The sequence below is a fragment of the Euprymna scolopes genome, chromosome 23 (genome assembly GCF_053919585.1).
Source record: "Euprymna scolopes isolate OS-2025 chromosome 23, ASM5391958v1, whole genome shotgun sequence".
Taxonomy (NCBI): Eukaryota; Metazoa; Mollusca; class Cephalopoda; order Sepiida; family Sepiolidae; genus Euprymna; species Euprymna scolopes.
In genome coordinates this window covers 109,194,640-109,215,396 of record NC_136504.1, presented here as the reverse complement: position 1 = coordinate 109,215,396, position 20,757 = coordinate 109,194,640, and positions in this window count along the sequence as shown.

Below are 20,757 nucleotides of genomic sequence, written 5' to 3'. Positions count from 1 at the left end.
TCCTACCCTCTGATGAGAAGGAAAGTATTTCTGCGAAACTCCGCGGATTAAGGACTATCCATTTATCTAGTGTTTCCTTTTAAGATTAAATATGTTTTTAACTCAATTCACAATGTCTTTTAACATATTTTTTTAACTGTTTGCTCATATTATAAGCTCTATTTCCTATTTGGTTTTATCGAGCTTTTACATCTGGCTGTGATCATTTTATAAATATTAATTCTTTAATATTTATAATTTACTTAAATTTTACCATCTTGGATCATTTTGATAAATTCAATTGTAATTTTAATTTTATATATATATATATATATATATATATATATATATATATATATATTGTCTTTTGCGGAGAAGCAATGTATATATATATATATATATATATATATATATATATATATATATTGTCTTTTGCGGAGAAGCAAGGGCTTTTATTTAGTAATGCGGAAAACGAAATTACGTGATAACCGAAATTATATACCACGGTTTTCACATACAAATCAGCAAATAATTTAATTAAAGATATGTTTTATTGTTTACCCGTTCTAGACGGAATACAGGGTGGCCCCAAAAAACGGGACCAAACTCTAATTAGGCCCCGTTTCTTAGTGTTTTGTCCGCATAAAATGAAACTTTGGTCATAACTAGTTTATTGTATTCAAAGCACCACATCAAAACACTAGCTTCTTTGGCCTTTTATCTCTGTTGACTGTGAAATGCCCAGAAAAACAAATAAATGTCCTCGTATTTTTTGGGGTCACCCTATAATAGCCTTTACACACTGTTAGGTCACCGAAGTTAAGCAACATTGAACCTGGCCAGTACTGTTGCAGCTATAAAACGAGAGTATATACAATACCTGGGATTCATCGCTGGTCACTTTTTTTTTTATTGCAGACGAAACCCTATGTCGTTTGATGTCAGTTATCTAACGGCAACCGGTGTGCCAATATAACTATGCCGTATGACGCCCCTGAATATTTAAATATACTATAGATTCAACCCCTCATATTGCATATCTGATTTTATACCTCCTCTCTCTCTCTCTCTCTCTCTCTCTCTCTCTCTCCCTCTTATATATATATATATATATATATATATATATATATATATATACAACGGAAAAACCTCTAGTGGAAGCAATGTAGGCAAATTTTTATCACAGTTTTTCCTTAAAAGGGACATGGATTCCATATTGTTCATTATAAAAATAAGTGTTTTTTAACCAACGTCTGATGAGTAGCCTCCTTGTGCATACTTTCAAACGATATAAAATTTGAAATTATCCGAATGGTTGCGAAATAATTGTAACGAACAATGAAAATACACTATTTGTTGTGATCAATCCATCTTTTTCATCCTGATTTTGTTAAATTTCTGTAACGTCCCCAGCTCCGAATGTTACCATTTTGCTTTCGGTTTCGATTCTAGCAGATGTCATCCAAATACGTTTATTTTTTTTATTTTTACTTTTGAAATACGACTCTATAATAATATACACGAAACCTGGATGGATTCAAATATAATATTTAAGCGTATTAAGTGTATTTTAAGCAAAGTCGGGCGCCCGCACTCCCGAATTTGCTCTATATTATTAAATACGAAATATTTATTAATTAAAACATATTTACTAATATTTTCTTTTACTTTTATATTTTGAAACTAAATACAGCTGCCTTGCATACGTAGTTGTGAATATCCCAGACACTTTAAAAATGATTTACGGGTAAAATCGCTTTCGTCAGGATCGAAAACCGAACGTTTTTTTATTTAACTGTTCTTTTTTCCCCCGTTCTTTATTTTATTTCGCTATTACGCACAATCATATTTGTGTATATTTTCTACATTGTGTATACTTGCATAAGGGTTCGTGCTGCATTTTGAATTAATTATCTTAAATACTCTCTTAATGTTATTCTACGGACTTTAAACTTTGTATATCGGATATTCGGGCCTGTGGAACAAAATCGATGTGAATTTTACCCAGTAAAAAAGTTACTTGAGGGTCAAAATTAAAAAATTGAAACTTGGCTATGATAGTTCAACATAATATGCATGATCTATGCACTACTATACAGCGGTACGTTGAGAAAACTTACTAAAAATTGGTATAAACTTATTTAGGGAATGTTACAAAGCTTGTGTCATATTTAATGGAAAATGCTATATTAAATAAAAGCAGCAGAGGCATTACATTTCTTTATTAAGTTTATATTTCTCTTTAGGAAAAAAAAATAGAAATAAAAACCGAATTTATCGTGTCATTCGGATTAAATGATAAAGTAAGATTGAACTGTTGACCTGTTAAGACGTTGGTTAATTCCAAATCAACTTACGCTCCAAACAGTTAAATGTTCAAAACAGGAGCGCATTTTTGCTACGAGTTAATCAGAGAAGCCAACGAATAGGAAATGCTATAAAAGAACTGAAATTTGAGTAATCATAAAATTAATACTCTTAGTGGGATTGACACTCTGAATAGGATTTTAAAATAAAACAATAGACACACGCAAACGCACACCTCCTTTGGTAAAGTACTGGCGTAAGTGATTTTACCCGCTGCTTGCTTGACGGAACGCAAAGCTCTTTGTTTGTAAGTTAGCAAATAAATCGAGCACTACAAATAGCGTTTAGTAAATGTTAAATAAAAAAACAGACATTATAGGCCGTCGTGGTCGTGAACCGATCGCAGAGGCGAGAGAGTTAAACTGAACTGATGACTATTTACTTGATGGTTGTAGGTACGAATTTTGGTTCGGGATGGGTGTTATTCTAGCCGCACTGTGTGTTGATTACTCTCTCTCTCTCTCTCTCTCTCTCTCTCTCTCTCTCTCTCTCTCTCTCTCTGTATATATATATATATATACACACACACACACACACACATATATATATATATATATATATATATATATATATATATATATATATATATATATACACCTCTCCGTCTTTGGGTAGAGCACTGTCGCCGCTGTTTGTTTGTAAGTAAACAAATAGCTCGAGCACTGTAAAAGTATTGGTCGAACGTTTTATTTAATGGACATTTGAAGATGTCATTCGCGAGCACCGACCCCATATGCCAGTAGTTAGCATGGCTGACTATCAATGCGATGATTGTAGTTTCAATCTCCGGCTGGAGAAAGGTGATTGTCTAGCAGCACTGATGAGTTCTGATACAACGAAATAGCACTGTATGTGAACGAACAAACAAGCGGGTTGAGCACTGAGATGGACGGATGTTTGTTTAAATAGACATTCGGACAGGTTATTTGCGGGCCTCGCTTCCGTGGTCCAGTGGTAGAACAGCTGACTCTCAACACGACGGTTCTAGGTTCAATCCTTGGTTTGGGAGATGTGTTAGTCTAGCGGCACTGATGTGTTGTGATAAAACGAAACAGGACTATATATCGATGACTACAAATACATATATATATATATATATATATATATATATATATATATATATACAGATATTACCATATAATTATTGCTTATAAAGGCCTGGGGAAATGTTTATATTGTGGGTCATACCGTTTTTACTCACTGTACCGATTAATCGTATGTTATATAGTTGAGTGTGTATAATATTTGTCACCAAACTAAATATGTATGTTGTATTCGATAGAGAGAGCTGAGTATGTATAGATGTGCAACAAGTCGTGATATGTTTGATCTGGTGTTAAATTGTTTGTTGTCTTAACAGAGTATATTTTTTTTATTCAATTTTCACCCCAAAGAAGGCACAGCATGGGCATCACCAAGGGAGATGAGTAGAAAGATGTTTGTTCACATTACACTTGAACTTCCGCATATCAGTACAGTTGGAAATGTAGAATCCCGGAAGGGAGTTCCAAAGACCTGCAGTTCTGGGGAAGAAACTATTGGAGTAAAGGGTTCTCTTTAACCTAGGGATCTCTACTGTAAAAGGGATGCAAGATCTCGTCGATGGGACAGAGGATGAAACCTAGATGACAGTTCAGGATCTATCAGGTTGGCGACTCTCCTTTGAACCCTGTCCAGGAGTGAGAGACAAGCAGCAGATGCACCAGCCTAGGTGTGACAACAATACTCCATACATGGGCGAATGGTTGCCTTATAGAGGTACAGGATACTGTCAGGCGTAAGTAGTTTTCTAGCACGGTAGAGGGAGTCAACCTTCATAGCAGCAGCCTTGGCAATGCTCTCAATGTATCTATTCCAGCTCATATTCCTTGTAAACGTTAGGCCGAGGAGTTTTAAAAAAGTACTTTCATGCAATGTGTTCTTGGCCATTGCTATTGGTGGTAGAGAAGGTTTCTTGTAGTTATTGAAGGAACCAAGCTTATATGGGTCATTAATATATATATATATATATATATATATATATATATATATATATATATATATATATACATATATATATATATACGCCAATGATAAACAGAGTTTGTTTTAAAAAACACAATACCTTTATTTAATACATTTATCACACAGTCAGGAGGTCGACCATACTTGGCTTGGAAAGCCGTACGTTCTTTGATTACATCTCTCTTGCTGCTGGCTCCATTGTTTCCAAGGGCGTGGAAACATGTTCATCGGGCCGTCTAGTCCACTGACCCGTCCTTTCTGCTCCAAAACCTTTACAATTATTTAGAGTCAATCTCTGACTAATTCCAAACTTCAGTTAGCTGGCTGTGACGCCATTCACCAAAGAACACGTATACCTAAACTCGTCCGCATTTTAAAACTATTCTTTACGTATTTTGTTTATAAATCCGCTCATCTAAAACCCATAAGTATAAATATTTTTTTAGCAATTTTTTTAAAAAGAATCTTGATTTTTTTTTCTAAAATTCTTATCGAACTATTTTTCCAAAATATGATTCTACAACATAACAAATTATATTTTGATGTAGCCATGACAATCGATAATGAGGTCGGAGTGCTCTATGCAACAGAATCAGTAACTTGATTTATTTTAGTGAGCGGCCCATCAAAAACTTGTTTACGTTAGATTTGAAACTGTTATATTATAGTCAGATGAGAAGCAGTTCTGCGGCATTGTGCGTCAACAAAATAGAAGTTCTCGAAAAAAAAACGTTGGAATTTTCACTTAGTTTTAAGCGCAAATGGAGTATAAGGAAAAGCTAGCCGTGGATGACAGAGAGAGAAAACTTAGAATGAAGTTCAATGGAACGTAAGTCGTAATAATAACAATCAAAGATAGGCTCGCACCTTCTAGGCTGCAGCAGAGAAAAGAAAAAGGTAGCATCCATTATATATTTCAGTCAGCTTTGTAATCTCTCCAAAGGTTCTTTGAGCCGCCTATCCTTAGATGTTATAACAGTACTCAACATTAGTGCGTGTTTGAGTTTTATGATACCTACTTGAGCGATAGAATGTTGCAACCATTTTTTCTGCACCTTTAGTATGTAATCGATTTTAGGTCAGAAGTTAAAATCAGTTCCTGAAGCTTTCAGTGTTGCTTCCTCGAAACTAGAGACATTCATTTCAGTTGATGCCTGGTGATTTAGTTAGTGATCGGAAAGATAGAAGCTTGGTTTTAGATTCATAATATAACCCAGCAACCTTTTTCCATCAGACCACGTGTTCAAGTCCAGAAGAGAGAGAATCATACAGATCTTAGTCATTGCTGGCCTTTAGCGTCTTGCCATATATGGTAGTGTCGTCACCATAAATATCTACGTATGATCTAAGAATGAGGTTTTGTGAGAGCATTGATGAAGATTAGTAAGAGAGTGAGGCCCAAAATTGAACCCTGAAGGATGCCGGTGTTGATGATATGAGCTTCTAAATTCTGCCCATCGACGACTACTCTTATAAATTGGCCAGCTAGAAAAGAATAGTTGAGAGACAGACTTTTATGCTGCATTATATCAAAATCACATATGTCAATGGCAACTGGATTAGAAGCCCCGTCAAGAGATTCCTCAATCATCTGTGATATTTTAGTTGGAAATCAGCTGGTTTAATTAAGTTTCATGTAACCGTTATTCCTTATCTTTTTAATTTCATTTATAAAAGCTTCTCTAACCAGGTGGAATTTTCTTATCTTGAGAGGCTTGCTATATTAGAAATAATACAGTGTGGAACTATAAAAGTGCCGCCCTAAAGAAACCAACAATACAGCTTATTTTTAAAAGAAAGTTTAATTGAAAATATCAATTCAGTTAACTTGAGTATGTAGAAGTTCCCGACATCTATTTAATGTAGCCGCCTTCAACCGAAATCACTGACTCGATAAGAGTCTGGATCTGGAAGCATGCCTTTCCAACCATCACTCGTAAGCGCTGGTTGGAAAGGCATGCTTCTACATCAAAGCCCATCTGATCGCTGCCATGCTCCGAGTATTCACTCGGAGGATGGCAGCGATCAGGCGGGCTTTGATGTTGTAGGATGTCAATATTCTCAACGTATGACCAAACGAAGTGGCCCAGCGGGTTGAGATCAGAGGAGGAAAATGTCAGTGAGAGAAGAATATAAAATAGTAGAATTTCTTTTGGAGCTAAGTCTGGGTTTCTTTGGATTTGTGGGTCCGCGTGGTGTCCTGCTGCTCAGGATTTATCGGCGGCAACCTAATTGCGCAAGGGGACCACCACAGTCTTCAGCACATCCAGATACACTTTGGCGTTTACTTTCAAGCCAACTTCGAAGATGGGAGGTGGCCCGTGGCCAGAAACTTCGTTTCCACATCCCTCCCCCCTGAGCACGTCCTTGTTATTAGTGGAAATCCACGGATACATTTTTAGAGTGCCGGCAATATATATATATATATATATATATATATATATATATATATATATATATATATATATATATATATATATATATATATCGCCAGCACGGTTAGACGACTTACGCCGGACAAGTTTCATTATTTTAATTTCGAATTTCTAGCCTCTATTTTCACCGGCGAAAAACCACATCAAATTTGTTCCAAAGGTTCAAATCCCCCCTCTCTCTCTCTAAATATATATATATATATATATATATATATATATATATATATATATATATATACGTACATACATACGTGAACTTTGCTGTCTGTCTATGTGCTGAACGGATTCGACAAAACTACCTAGGCAATTGTTGATCTACGAACTTGAAAGATAACATATAGGGATTTGAACCTTTGGAACAAATTTGATGTGGTTTTTCGCCGGTGAAAATGAGGCTACACTGGTTCATTCGCCCTTTCAAAGGTCTTGGTTTTAATCCTTCAGAGAGACTAGCCGCTCTCTTCACCAAACAAGTCTGGTGGGGGAACCAGATTAGTCGCCGATGACCCAACCATGAGGCAGGTAGTACTGGGTTTCATGGTACCAATAGCATATGACATGACATGACACAAACATACGTAAATATATGCATACATACATATATACACACATAAATACACACATACATACACATATATACACTCATACATACATGCATATTATTATCCTCATTAATATTAAATTACTGTTTCTTATTTATTTCTTCTTGCGCTTGCTTTTCTTACTCTTTTTTTCTGTTGTTTCTTTATCATTTTCTTTTTCCTTTTTCTTTATTTCTACGTTTTTTTACTTCTTCTTTTTCTTGCTAATGACAATAGTCATCCGTGTCAGCATTCACAAATCATGCTTTGCTTGGTTTTACTGTTCTTATAAAGGATACTTATTTCGTTCCAAGAATAAAATCTTTTATTTTCCAGGAACCATCAGTTGGAACATACATCGAGTGCATTGCCAAGACTATTGCAAAGAAGGTGGGCTCTCTCTACCATGCTAGATATACAAATCTATCATTCGCCCATTATGGAGTATAGTTGCCAGATTTAGGTCGGTGCATCTGCTCTTAAACAGGGTTCAAAAGAGGCTCTCCAACCTAATAGGTGCCACACTATCAGCTAGGCTACAACCATTTTCCCATCGACAAAATGTTGCATCTCTCCGTCTGTTTTACAAGTACTTTAATGGTAGATGCTCCGATGAGCCTTAATCCCTCCTCAACGTAAATACCTTTGACAAACCTGACAAGCAGCAAAATCCCACCCCTACACAGTAGAAATCCCTTGATGTAAGAAAGCCTTCTACTCTAATAGTTTCTTCTCTAGGACTGCTAGGCTTTGGAATTCCCTTCCAGGTTCTTGTTTCCTTGGTTGTACTGATACCCAGAAGTCCAAGTGTAAACAGACGTCTTGCTGCTCAACTCCCTACATAGTACGCTTACAAAGTATATCTCAGATAGTTACGCCCTACAGCAAAGTGGCACTGTGCCTTGTTTGTAATTAACATGAAAAAAAAAACTAAATAAGTTTCAGATCAAGGAAAACGATTCATACCATTAAAACTCGTGACGTTTTGTGCTATAGCATATATTTATCTACATAGTTACCGAAATGAGATTCAGTAATCCTGTGTTATTCTGATCAATAAATTAGATTTAGAAAACCCGACAGACTACAAACTTCATGATATTATGCAATCATGCTCCAAAACCACAATATCAACAAATCTAATTTTAATTTTTAGGGCACTTATATGAGTGTCACGTTGGTACAGTGGTAACTTCTCTAGCTTTAAATTCTACGGTCTCGGTTTCGATTTTAGTTGACGGCACCTACATACTTTTTATTTTTACTTTTGAAATCGCGACTTTAAAAATATATACGAAATGTGGACAAATTAAAATATATTTACACGTATTTTACGCCCGGGCAAAAACCCGGTGGTCCCACTAGTCATAATATAAAATAACTCTTAACCGCATGTATGCATAAATACATATTGATGTTTGTTTGTTTTTTTTGTATATGATTTAAAAATTATTATTATATCAATGGTTTATTCTTCGGGATATAATGAACTAAATTGCATCCCTCTGCTTGTTCTAAAAATACTTTAATGATGAATGCTCTGACGAACTGCAAACACTTGTACCTCCTCGACGTAACTACCCCGACAAACCCGAAAAGCTAGTAAGTCTCATCCCTTTACAGTAGAGATCTCTAGGTGCAAGAAAGCCTTTTACTCCAATAGATTCTTCCCCAGAACTGCAGGTCGTTGGAACTCCCTTCCGGGATTCTGCTTTCCATACTGTACTGATATGCAGAAGTTCAAGTGTAATGTGATCAAACATCTCTCTACTCGTCTCCCGTCATAATACCCCTGCAAAGTAAGTCCCTGATAGTAGCCCCCTGCTTCAAAGTGGCACTATGCCTTGTTTGGGGTGAAAATTGAATTAAAAAATGAAAACTATCGGGGGAACTCGGCGTTGCTCTGTTTTAAAATATGCTTAAATATATTTTAATTTATGCCGATTTATTATTTATCATTACAGGGCCAATTTTCTATAAGACAGTATAGTGTATCTGATATATAATGGTGATTTCAAAAGTTTAAAAGAAACTGACTTGTGTGTATCGGTAACAAAAATTGGGCTACGAAACTCTGCCTTATCTGCGAAACTCTTCAGACCTCCCACCTACCGACTAACAGTTTTATCAAGCATCTTGACAAATTTCTGCTTGAGCAATTCTTCAAAAACCTAAGCGATATCCAAAAACCGACTTCAGCAACTTTATCGAGAGCGCAAACTTTTTACGTTACTGGTATACATATTTGTTTTGGTAAAAGTGGGTTGATCCTAATGGTGCTTATTTCGATTAATACTTTTTGATTGAACCGAGATACGTTCATCTGAATGCAAACGTTAAAAACCGCAAACAACATTCTGTCAACGATAAAAGTCTGAGGAAGCTACAGATGGCCAAAAAAACGGCCGGGTAGCTAAAACAATAATGTAACTTAACAGAAAGATACGGTAATAAAAAAAAACGCATATTTGATCTACAACAGTATTGAACACTTTCTTCAGTTTTTATTAATTACCATTTCTACTAAATATATATATATATACAAACAAATTATATTATATTTTAAAAACAATATATATATACATAAAAATTCAATTATATTTTAAAAACAATATGTATATATATATACACATACAAATTCTATTATATTTTAAAAACAATATATATATATATATATATATATATATACAAATTCTATTATATTTTAAAAACAATATATATATATATATATACATACAAAGTCTATTATATTTAAAAAACAATATATATATACATACATACAAATTCTATTATATTTTAAAAACAATATATATATATATATATATATATATAGAGAGAGAGAGAGAGAGAGAGAGAGAGAGAGAGAGACAGATATTTTACAAATATAATAGAATTTGTTATTGTTTGAAAACAAAGAATACAATTGAATAAATCTATTTCCTTAACCCATGAGATTCCGATGCTTATTCATCTCCTCAGAGAAAAAAAATAGCAAATGTTTTATTTTTTATTGATTTGCACTTATTTTGCTAAGAGCATTTTAAAAGTTTTTAAAAATTAAAGTTGTAATTTTTTTTTAAAACATTTAAGATACATAGAGCACGGGAAATGGGAATTGAGTCAAACAAAGGTTATTGCAAAGATTATTCTTTTTCTCTCTCAATACCCATTCCCCTTTATTCTATGTATCTACAATGCTTTTTAAAAAATTAGAAACTTTAATTTTCTATGGTTATTTCTTTTAGAAAATAAGGTACTAACCAATAAAAACATTTGCTAATATTTTTTCTCTGAGGAGATGAATAAGTATCGAAAACTCATGGGTTAAGGAAATAGATTTATTAAATTTTATTCTTTATTTTCAAAAATTAAAAAAAACATTCTATATTTGAATAATAACCTTTTTAAATCATAAAATTTAAATATCTAAATTTTGATTCATTTGCTCTATCTTGTATATCGAGCAATTTTATTTGTCTGCGATTGTCTTATATGGAATATTACGGTTTGTATTGCTATACACATAGATTCGAATAAGTTGTCAAAGACATATATATATTTTTTTATTACATTTTCACCCCAAACAAATTGCCACTTTAATACAGGTGGCTACTATCAGGGACATAAGCTACAGGGGTACTATGTGGGGAGTTGGGCAACAAGATATCAGTTCACGTTACACTTGAACTTCTGCATGTCAGTACAGTTGGGGAATCAGGAGGCTGGAAGGGAATTCCAAAGTCTAGCGGTTCTTGAGAAGAAACTACTGGAGTAGAAGGCTTTCTTACATCTAGGGATCTCAACTGTGAAGGGATGGGATTTAGCTGCTTGTCGGCTTTTTCGGGGGTATTTACGTACACGGGGTGCAAATGCTTGCAGTTCGTCGGAGCATTCACCGTCAAAGTACTTGTAGAACACGCAGAGTGATGCTACATTTCGTCGATGCGACAGAGACTGAAACTGAGTGACAGCTCAGGACCCATCCGGTTGGCAACTCTCTTTTGAACCTTGTCTAGGAGCGAGAGACTAGTGGCAGATGCACCAACCCAAATATTACAACAATACTCCATACATGGGCGAATGGTGATCTTATAGACGTATATGATACTTTCGGGCGTTAGTAGCTTTCTAGCACGGTAGAATGAGCCTACATTTTTCGCAGCGGTCCTGGCAATGCTCTCAATGTAATTGTTTAAACTCATGTTTCCTGTGAACGTTAGGCCGAGGAGTTTAAAAGATATACTTTCAGATAAAGAGTCTTTGGCCATTGTTATTGGTTTCTTGTAGTTATTGAAGGCAACAACGTTAGTCTTGGCAGCATTGAATGTGACCATCCATTTTTGTCCCCATTCCACTACAGATTGGAGGTCGTCCTCTAGTGTTTCTGCCATTTCTTTACATATGTGTTCATTTGTTTTCCTGTCGTGTCTGTTATAGAGCGTGGTGTCATCAGCATATATACGCATCTCATAGACAATTTTGTCAGGGAGGTCATTTATGAATATTAGGAATAATAGAGGTCCAAGGATAGACCCCTGAGGCACTCCCGCATTTATATCATATTGATGAGATGTACGACTGTCGAGGACAACCTGGATTTTCCTCTTATCTAAGAAGGATGTAATTATGTTAAGTATTCTTCCAATGATAACGTATGAGCTGATTTTCCTGAGAAGGCCTTCATGCCATACCCTGTCAAAAACCTTACATATATCTAGTGCTACCGCTCTACCCTCCCTACTTTGTCAAGTGAATGATACATACGCTCAGAGATTACAGTTAGGATGTCTGCCGTGGAACGGGCTTGTCTAAATCCATATTGTCGGTTGGTCAGAAGTTTAGCATCCGTAAGGTGATGAACTAGAGCTTGGTTAATTATGGACTCATATATTTAATATAAATATTATCAAAGGCAAGATAAGTTACTTTTCTCTAATTGGATAATTTTTTAGTGTTTTTATTTAATGTAACAGTTTATTCAGCTCGACAAGCATATACTGTTTATCGATGTATTTTAACATCGCAAATTGCGGGGCACTCTCTGGTGAACATGGTAAGTTTCGGAAAATGAGTTTAAACTAAAAACCTTTTTAAAAATATTGTTAGAAACTTGCTCCATATATGTTACCGTAATATTATCTGACACATATTCGGTGGGTTTTTAAGAGTATTTTGTGTATTTTTTTTAGTTTTAACTCATTTTCCCAAACTTATCGTGTTCACCAGAGAGTGCCACGCCGGTAAACAGTGTATGATTTTTTTAGCTGAATAAAAAATGTTACATTAAATAAAAACAGTAAAAAAATTATCCAGTTAGGAAGAAAAGTAACTTATCTTGCCTTTAATAAAATTTATTTGTCATACATTTATTTTTTCAACGTTTCTAATCCATGTGTATAGTAATACAAACCCAAATATCAAGTAATATTTTGTAAGACCGAAAATCACCGGATTTGTATACCAGTAGATATATTTAATTTCATTATTCTGAAGTATATATATTATGCAGTACAATTTCCTTCGTGTATGGTCATCGGCAACTAAGCTAGACATTCACTGGCTTCGAGTATTTTGGGCGTGAAACAGCGGATAGGCACCTGATATGTCGGCTGCGCTGTATTTTACCAAACGCCACATGCAAACAGAAGCCAATGTATATCTAAGCCGCAATATCTGTCGTGTCGACTATTTTAGAATAACTTGAATGAGAGTCACATGCGTGTTCACAAACCCTAATTATGGATTATTTTAAATATTTGTTTTACTTTATACGCCTAAAACAAGGCATATTGCCACTTGGACCCACAGGGCTTCTATTTGTGACCACATCTACAGGGGCACAGGGTACAGCGATGAGCAGCCAGATGTTTGCTCACAGCACACTTAAAAATCTACGTCAGTTCACACATCGAAGCAAGAGACTGTGATGGAATTTCAAAGTATATCAGTTTTAGGGAAGAAACTATTGCCGCATTTAGGGATTACTAAATTTAAGGTGTGAGATTTTTCTGCTTTTTAAGCTTTATGGTTTAAATGTTGAACGAGAGCGATAAAGCTTGGAAAAAGTTAAATGAAAATTATATTAACAGAAAATACAGAAACATATAATAGTTGAGCGGGAATCAGCTCAACTGAAAGGACAAAGTAAGGTAAAAACCGCTCATGCAAAGTCTCGGGTCCAGACAGCTCGATTAGACGAATTTGTTACCGGAAGTTACGCCAGGAATAATCTATCCTAAGAATCTGCAGGAGTTCCACCCTAACATTAATTTAGTCGAGTGTATTTACGTCCAAGGAGGTATGATTGATACGAGTGGTTTAGTACATCCCAATTAAATTAAATTAAAACAGGTACATGGGCTCTACATTGCAGCAGTGCAACAGACGGTGGTGTTCGATCACTTTTTTAACCTTTGTTAAGAGTGAGATATGTTTCAACCAAGATGTCGCAACAATAGTCCATACATGGAGGAATAGTTGCTTAGTAGAGATATAGGATAATAATTTTAATGCACGAGAGAAAAAGTCTTCCCTCTTTACAGCAGTTTTGTTAATGTTTTTAATGTATTTGTCTAAAGTTCGTGTTGCCCGTGATCGTCAGGCGAAGGAGTTTGAACGATGTTCTATCTGGTAATCGGTGTTTGCAATTCCTTGATAGATTAACCAATGATAAGAATACTGGGATTTATTACAATGCAATTAAAACAGAAACTGAATCCTGTACATGTTTACGACTCTTTATAAAACATATTTTGCAAGATGGCGAAACCATATAGGAATAAACAACAGCACATCAGCTACCAAGATCTTCATTCTTTCCCGTGATCTTAATATGATGAATTCATGTATGAGAAAAAAAGATAAATGACCATAGTCTTCAAATTGATACACTGTTTTGTGTTATGGTCAAATTACAAAAAAAGGCGGACGCAAGATAATAACGGTGTATCAATTACAGCTTATGCGCATGCGTCAGGCAGCGGGTGCAACGTCTCAAACATGGCAGATTGTTTAAACAATGTATGTACACTTGCTTTGAAATCCTGTGGTTTTATTTAGTCAATTATGTTTTAAGTTAGAATTATAATAATTATCTCTCTTTATATATATATATATATATGTGTGTGTGTGTGTGTGTGTGTGTGTGGCTTCTTACTTTATATATATATATATATATATATATATATATATATATATATATATATATATATATATAGCATTACACAACACTCCTCAAGTGAAGGATGTGTTTAATTATCACTCATATTTTATTCATATTTTATGCTGTACGCTTACAAGAGTTTCTTTGAATGGCGGAATCCACTAAACAATTCATCAGAGACAAATATATATTTCAGAGAAAATGGTTGGAAAATGCTGGTGTTTTTTTTTTCCTATTTTGCTTGGCATGCAAATGATTTAGTAACAAAAATGTTGATATAAAGAAAATAATAATATTTTCAAATTCGCATTGTTGATAAACACCTACTCCAAACAAACTCAGTTGTTACTACTTTCTTTCCATTGATGAATCCAATATTTCTTAAATTTCCTATTTAGGTTCAAATTAAATAAAACAGAAGTCAAATAAAACTATATAGGATTTAATTTCTAAAATATAATAAAAAAAGGTAAATAAATCTTCGATTCTATTAGATTTCATAGCCTATCGAAAACTCCAAAATATTATTGGGGGCCCTAAATCCTATTCAAGACAAATTAGGTTTCAATGAAGATACCTAATAACTAGGGCCGTGACAACAGCATATTCTTTTCATTGTTTTGACTCTTGAGTATATATCCGTTAATATGTTTTTATATAGACGGGCGTGGTCCCAGTTGATTGTCTTACTGTGTAAGATATATATCCGAGAGCCAAAAGAATGAAAAGAATATTCTGTTGTCACAACCCTACCAAAAACTTATGTAGATAAACATTTACTCAGAGGTTTGTAAGAAGATTACTTCTCTAATTATTTCCTATCTTTATATTTGAAATATTTACTGGAATTTATTAGTACAATCCAATAGGAATTAATAAATCGTGTTTTTCAATATGTCATTTATCCAAAACAATATATTTTGCGTTTTACTTTTAGTAAGTTGGGTAAATTTTAGCGGCAACAACGAAGATGTTGCGCGGTTTTAATAATTTAATAACTTTCATTTGCCAAGGAAAATCTAATTGATGCAAGCATGTAGCTTACATATCGCTTAGCCAATCATTCGTCAATTCTCAGGTAAGCGTCGCATGTGACGAAGTCAAATAAAAGCTTGAATTCAAACATTTCTGTCTTTCATTTTCCCCCTCTCTCTCTCTCTATCTATCTCTCTCTATCTCTATCTATCAATCTATCTATCTATCTATCTATCTATCTATCTGTCTCTGTCTTTGTCTCTATTTCCGTCCGGCTGTCTATCTCTCTCGGCCTCTCTCTCTCTCAATCTATTCCGTCCGACTGTCTGTCTCTTTCTCCCCCCCTCTCTCTCTCTCTATCTATCTATCTATCTATCTATCTCTCTACCTCTGTCTCTGTCTCCGTCTGTCTGACTGTCTGTCTCTCCCTCTCTATCTATCTATCTATCTATCTATCTATATATATATATATATATATATATGTGCCTTTGTCTCTGTCTCCGTCTGTCTGTTTTTCTGTCTGTCTCTCCCCCCTCACTCTCTCTCTCTCTATATATATATATTTATATATATATATATATATATATATATATATATATGCGTGTGTGTCTTTTTTCCATTTTGTGGTAAACGTTCTGAAACAATTGTTTTACAAGGGTACAATTAAAACGTTTAGATTTTAAATGATATATAAAGTAAGGGTATTATAATGAAAACTTATTTCAAAATATATCGTTTGAAATTAAAGTTTAAAATTCCGCAAGACCCTTCGTATTAACATAAGATAAACATTTCCTTTCTCAATTGAGATAAGTATGCATGTAGTGAAACCGAAAATAAATTTATTATCATTTGCACAATACGGTATTACGAACATATACATTTTTCATAAACACAAATATATATATATATGTGTGTGTGTGTGTGTGGGTGTGTGTGTGGGTGTGTGTGTGTGTGTGTGGAAATATGTATCTTCAATTATATTTCTCATGTTACTTCTACCAAAATTTTCAGTTATAAAGCTTGATGCAATTAAGCGCATAAAACAAATAAATGGCGAACGAATTCCAAGATGGTTACCATCTTATTGTACATTTCTTTAAGTAACTCAACATTCACAATTTTTGATCGCACCTGTTTCGTAACACACACGATTCATTTAATTATTATAAGTTCATTGACGTATATAATAATAATAATCAATTAAATGATTTTGACCTGCAAGCACGTGCTGTCAAAGATTGTGCATGTTAAATTACATAAAGGAATAAACGGTAAGATGGTCAGCATCTTGAAATTTTGTAATATAGACTTTTGTCATTTTTTTCGTTATATATACATGCCCGGTCGAAATATACGCTTAAATACGATATTTTGATTAATGCTTATTTCGTATTTATTTTTTACTAGCGGACCCGTGGAAATTCCACAGAGGATTAAGTCATATGTAATGTATTGATGTTGGAATTTTGCCGATATTAAGCGAAAATGTAGACGATCTGATATTATTTTATCGCTTTTCTTAAAACTGCAAAAGTAAGGAGGCCTGGGGTAGTCCGGTCGTAAAATATGCGTAAATATGATATTTTATTTCTTGCCGATTTCGAATATATGATTAGAAAGTTATTTTTCTATGGAGTGTATATATGATAAAATTGCGATTCCAAAAATAAACAATATATCCGTATGACTTTGTGCATCAGCGTGAATTGAAAGTAAAACTTATAAATAAATAAATAAATATATATATATATATATATATATATATATATATATATATATATATATATATATATATATATATATATATATATATATATAACCTGAGTTTATTCATCTATAATCGAAGCCGACCAAAACTTATAAACAATTTTTGATAAAATTATTTATTAAAAATAAATTACTGGAATGCCATCAGCTATAATCGAAACCGAAACCAAAACTTATGAATAATTCTTAGTAAAATTATTAATTACAAGAAATTGAAGTCCATAACATTTACACTGCAATCACTCGGATGTGACCCACAAAATTTATAATAACACACACGTTATCCTATAAATATATAGATATTATAGTGGACTCAATATATAGTATTGATTTAAAAAGTTTTTAAAAAATGAAAAACGCGCCACAACCGAGAAGCAAAACCAAAAGGTTTAGCTTTCGATTTAACTTTTCCTTTGACGTTAATGCCTGATCTATAAGACATGTTGGCCGCAAGGCTAAAAATTAAAGCATGAGCCAATAACTGTTACGTAATGCCACATTTCGACCTTCATCTGGCAAATTCCATTTCTTTAATTTTAACACTTCTGCAACGATTATCCCCGTCTAAACCCAAAATATAAAGTTCTGTATGGGTGCGAATGCCCTATATATTAATTTTCATGTCTGTAGAGAAAGAAACACTGACAGAAGAGTTTGGTAGGCAGCATTATAACGAATATATATATATATATATATATATATATATATATATATATATATATACGCATAAGCCTGAGGAGTCCTAGAGTGGATGAAACACGGAATATTTAGTGTAGCTTAATCGCCATATATATTTTATAAATTACTATATATATATATATATATATATATATATATATATATATATATATATATATATATATATAATATAAAGCTGAATGTCTGTGTGTATGTATGTGTTTGTATGTCTGGTCACGAATAGGCTCATATATAATTGACTATTTAAAAAGAAAAAACTGATTATATATAATTATAGAAGATGTATCGAGACACAGGAATGGGTATGTTTGATCCGGCAGAACGGTGCTTCATTAAAATTTTGGGGCCTGCGTTCGCGCCTGGTCCACAAAGTGTAGAAATAAAAAATAAAAAAAAAGGTTTCTAAGTGTTTTTTTTATAAAGATGTACATAAGAATACTTTGATAAGTATGTTTTGACTTAAATAGGGATGGTATGATAAAATTGTTGGGTCTGGCCTCCATAGAATGGAAATAGACACAAACTTTAATAAAGACTTTTCATATCTATCTGTGTAAGTATACTTGGATAATTATGTTTCAGTTTGAAGGATTATGTATAATAAAATTACGGGGTGTTCGTTCGCGCCTGACCTCCATAGAATGGAAATATGTCACAAAGTTTAACAAGGTTTTTTATATAGATCCACAGAATATTGTGATTAGTGTTTCAGTGTGAATAGGTATGGTATAATAAATTATGGGGTTTATCTATTTTATTTTTACTTTCATCATATTTTGCTTTGGTTTTGATACGCCCAAATTGGAAGCTATCTCCTTACAACCCTTCCATTTCATAACCTATCATACTTTCATAAATCAGAGTCCATTTTCTGTAGGCTGTTTTTGAACCCAATCAACGACGGGTACTTTTGCTAGTATATATATAAAGAAGTTTGCGTTTACTATCACCTTTTTACGCAAATATTACGCACGTATAAATCATGTAGAATATCTGCATGAACATAATTACACGTAATACTAAACAAAAGGTTATCATTCCAATAAGAATCTCGACGAATGAATGTTCAAGAGAATATGCAAATGAGCTAGATCCGTTGCGGCTGAATGCAATTACACGATCCATATATAACAAAATAGTATTTTCTTTTTAAATAGATAGATAAAAAAAAGGTTTATTATGAATATCAATACACAATAAAACTCCAATTAATAAGAGTATTGATATACACATATGCATGTATATATATATATATATATATATATATATATATATATATATATATACATGAACATATATATTTATATATTATTCTTATTTGTTTCTTTGCATTAATTTTCTTTTTGCTATATTTCATTATTTTATATCCAAAAACCCGAAAACCTTAGAAAAAAGGGGTTTATTTTGAAATACACAACCAAAAATGCACAACCGAAAATACATTAAAAATGTAATAGAAATTAAACTACCTACTATTTATTTTATTAGAATTTTATTTCAATTTCACTATTAGACAGTTGTATGTGTGTATATTTTCAACATTGTGCATAACTGCATAGCATTTCCAGCTACATTTTAAGTAAATCTATCTCGGAACGGTATCAACTAATCTACTTTATACATATTAGTTCTACATCATCGAACTTTTATATATGAAGTATTCAAATACTGTGGAAAAAAACCTAATTAAATTCCTAGTGAAGAAAATAGCTACTGATAGGTCAAAATAGAAAAAAATTGAACTTTACAAGCACATTTCGACCTAATGCGTACGTTCTACATATGTGTTTATACGTTAATTTAAGTGTTTGGAGTTGCATATAGACTTTGCTCAAATCGTAACAAAGTAAATTGAATTTTATACTGTGAAATGATTAAATTTCAGATCTAGAATTTTTCTTATATGCAAGACAAAGAATACATTTCAATAAGTATCAATAACTATTGTCTTTATAAAATATTACAGCCAATATTATTTTGTAGGACCGATAATCACTCGATTTGCATACCAGGAGATTTATTGCATTACATTATTCTTAAGCGTATACATATAGTTAATCTTATAAATAAGCATAGTATATATATATATATATATATATATATATATATATATATATATATATATATATATATATATATACATATTTTAAATACACCCCTCTTTCTAAACAAACATAATATAAGGAATACCCGAAAAGACTAAAACGAAAAACCACAATACTAAAATCCAAGAATCCAAAAAATAAATATCAAAATAGAATGAAAGCATCCCTACCCTTATTTCAGAAGAGTTACCCCCCCTCCTCACACATACACATTATTAACGACCTCGGATCACAGTCGCCTTCCTAAGGAAGCAAATAACCTCATAACACTATAAAACAATATACACATTCCCAAACCAATAAAAGCAAACACGCACACGCACACACACGCGCACACACACACACACACACACACACACACTACCCCACCATAAAGGAAAAGAAAAAACATTAGCAGAAAGAGAGAGCGACTACAACCAGGTCAGCGGCCTCCCTCGACTAGCCCAATAAAGGAGGAATAAAAATTGAGCATGCCAATGAATAATAAACACTTACAAGCCTCCACCCCTTGGAAAAACTTCAAATTAACTACGAAAATTGCCATTTTTACATCTCCAACACATTTGAAAATAATTTCTTACGAGGACGCTTCACAGAACGTCTGAAACGCGCGTAAAAACGATTTCAATGACTTAAAAACACTATTACAATGATCCAAACATAATTCTCAATGAAAAACC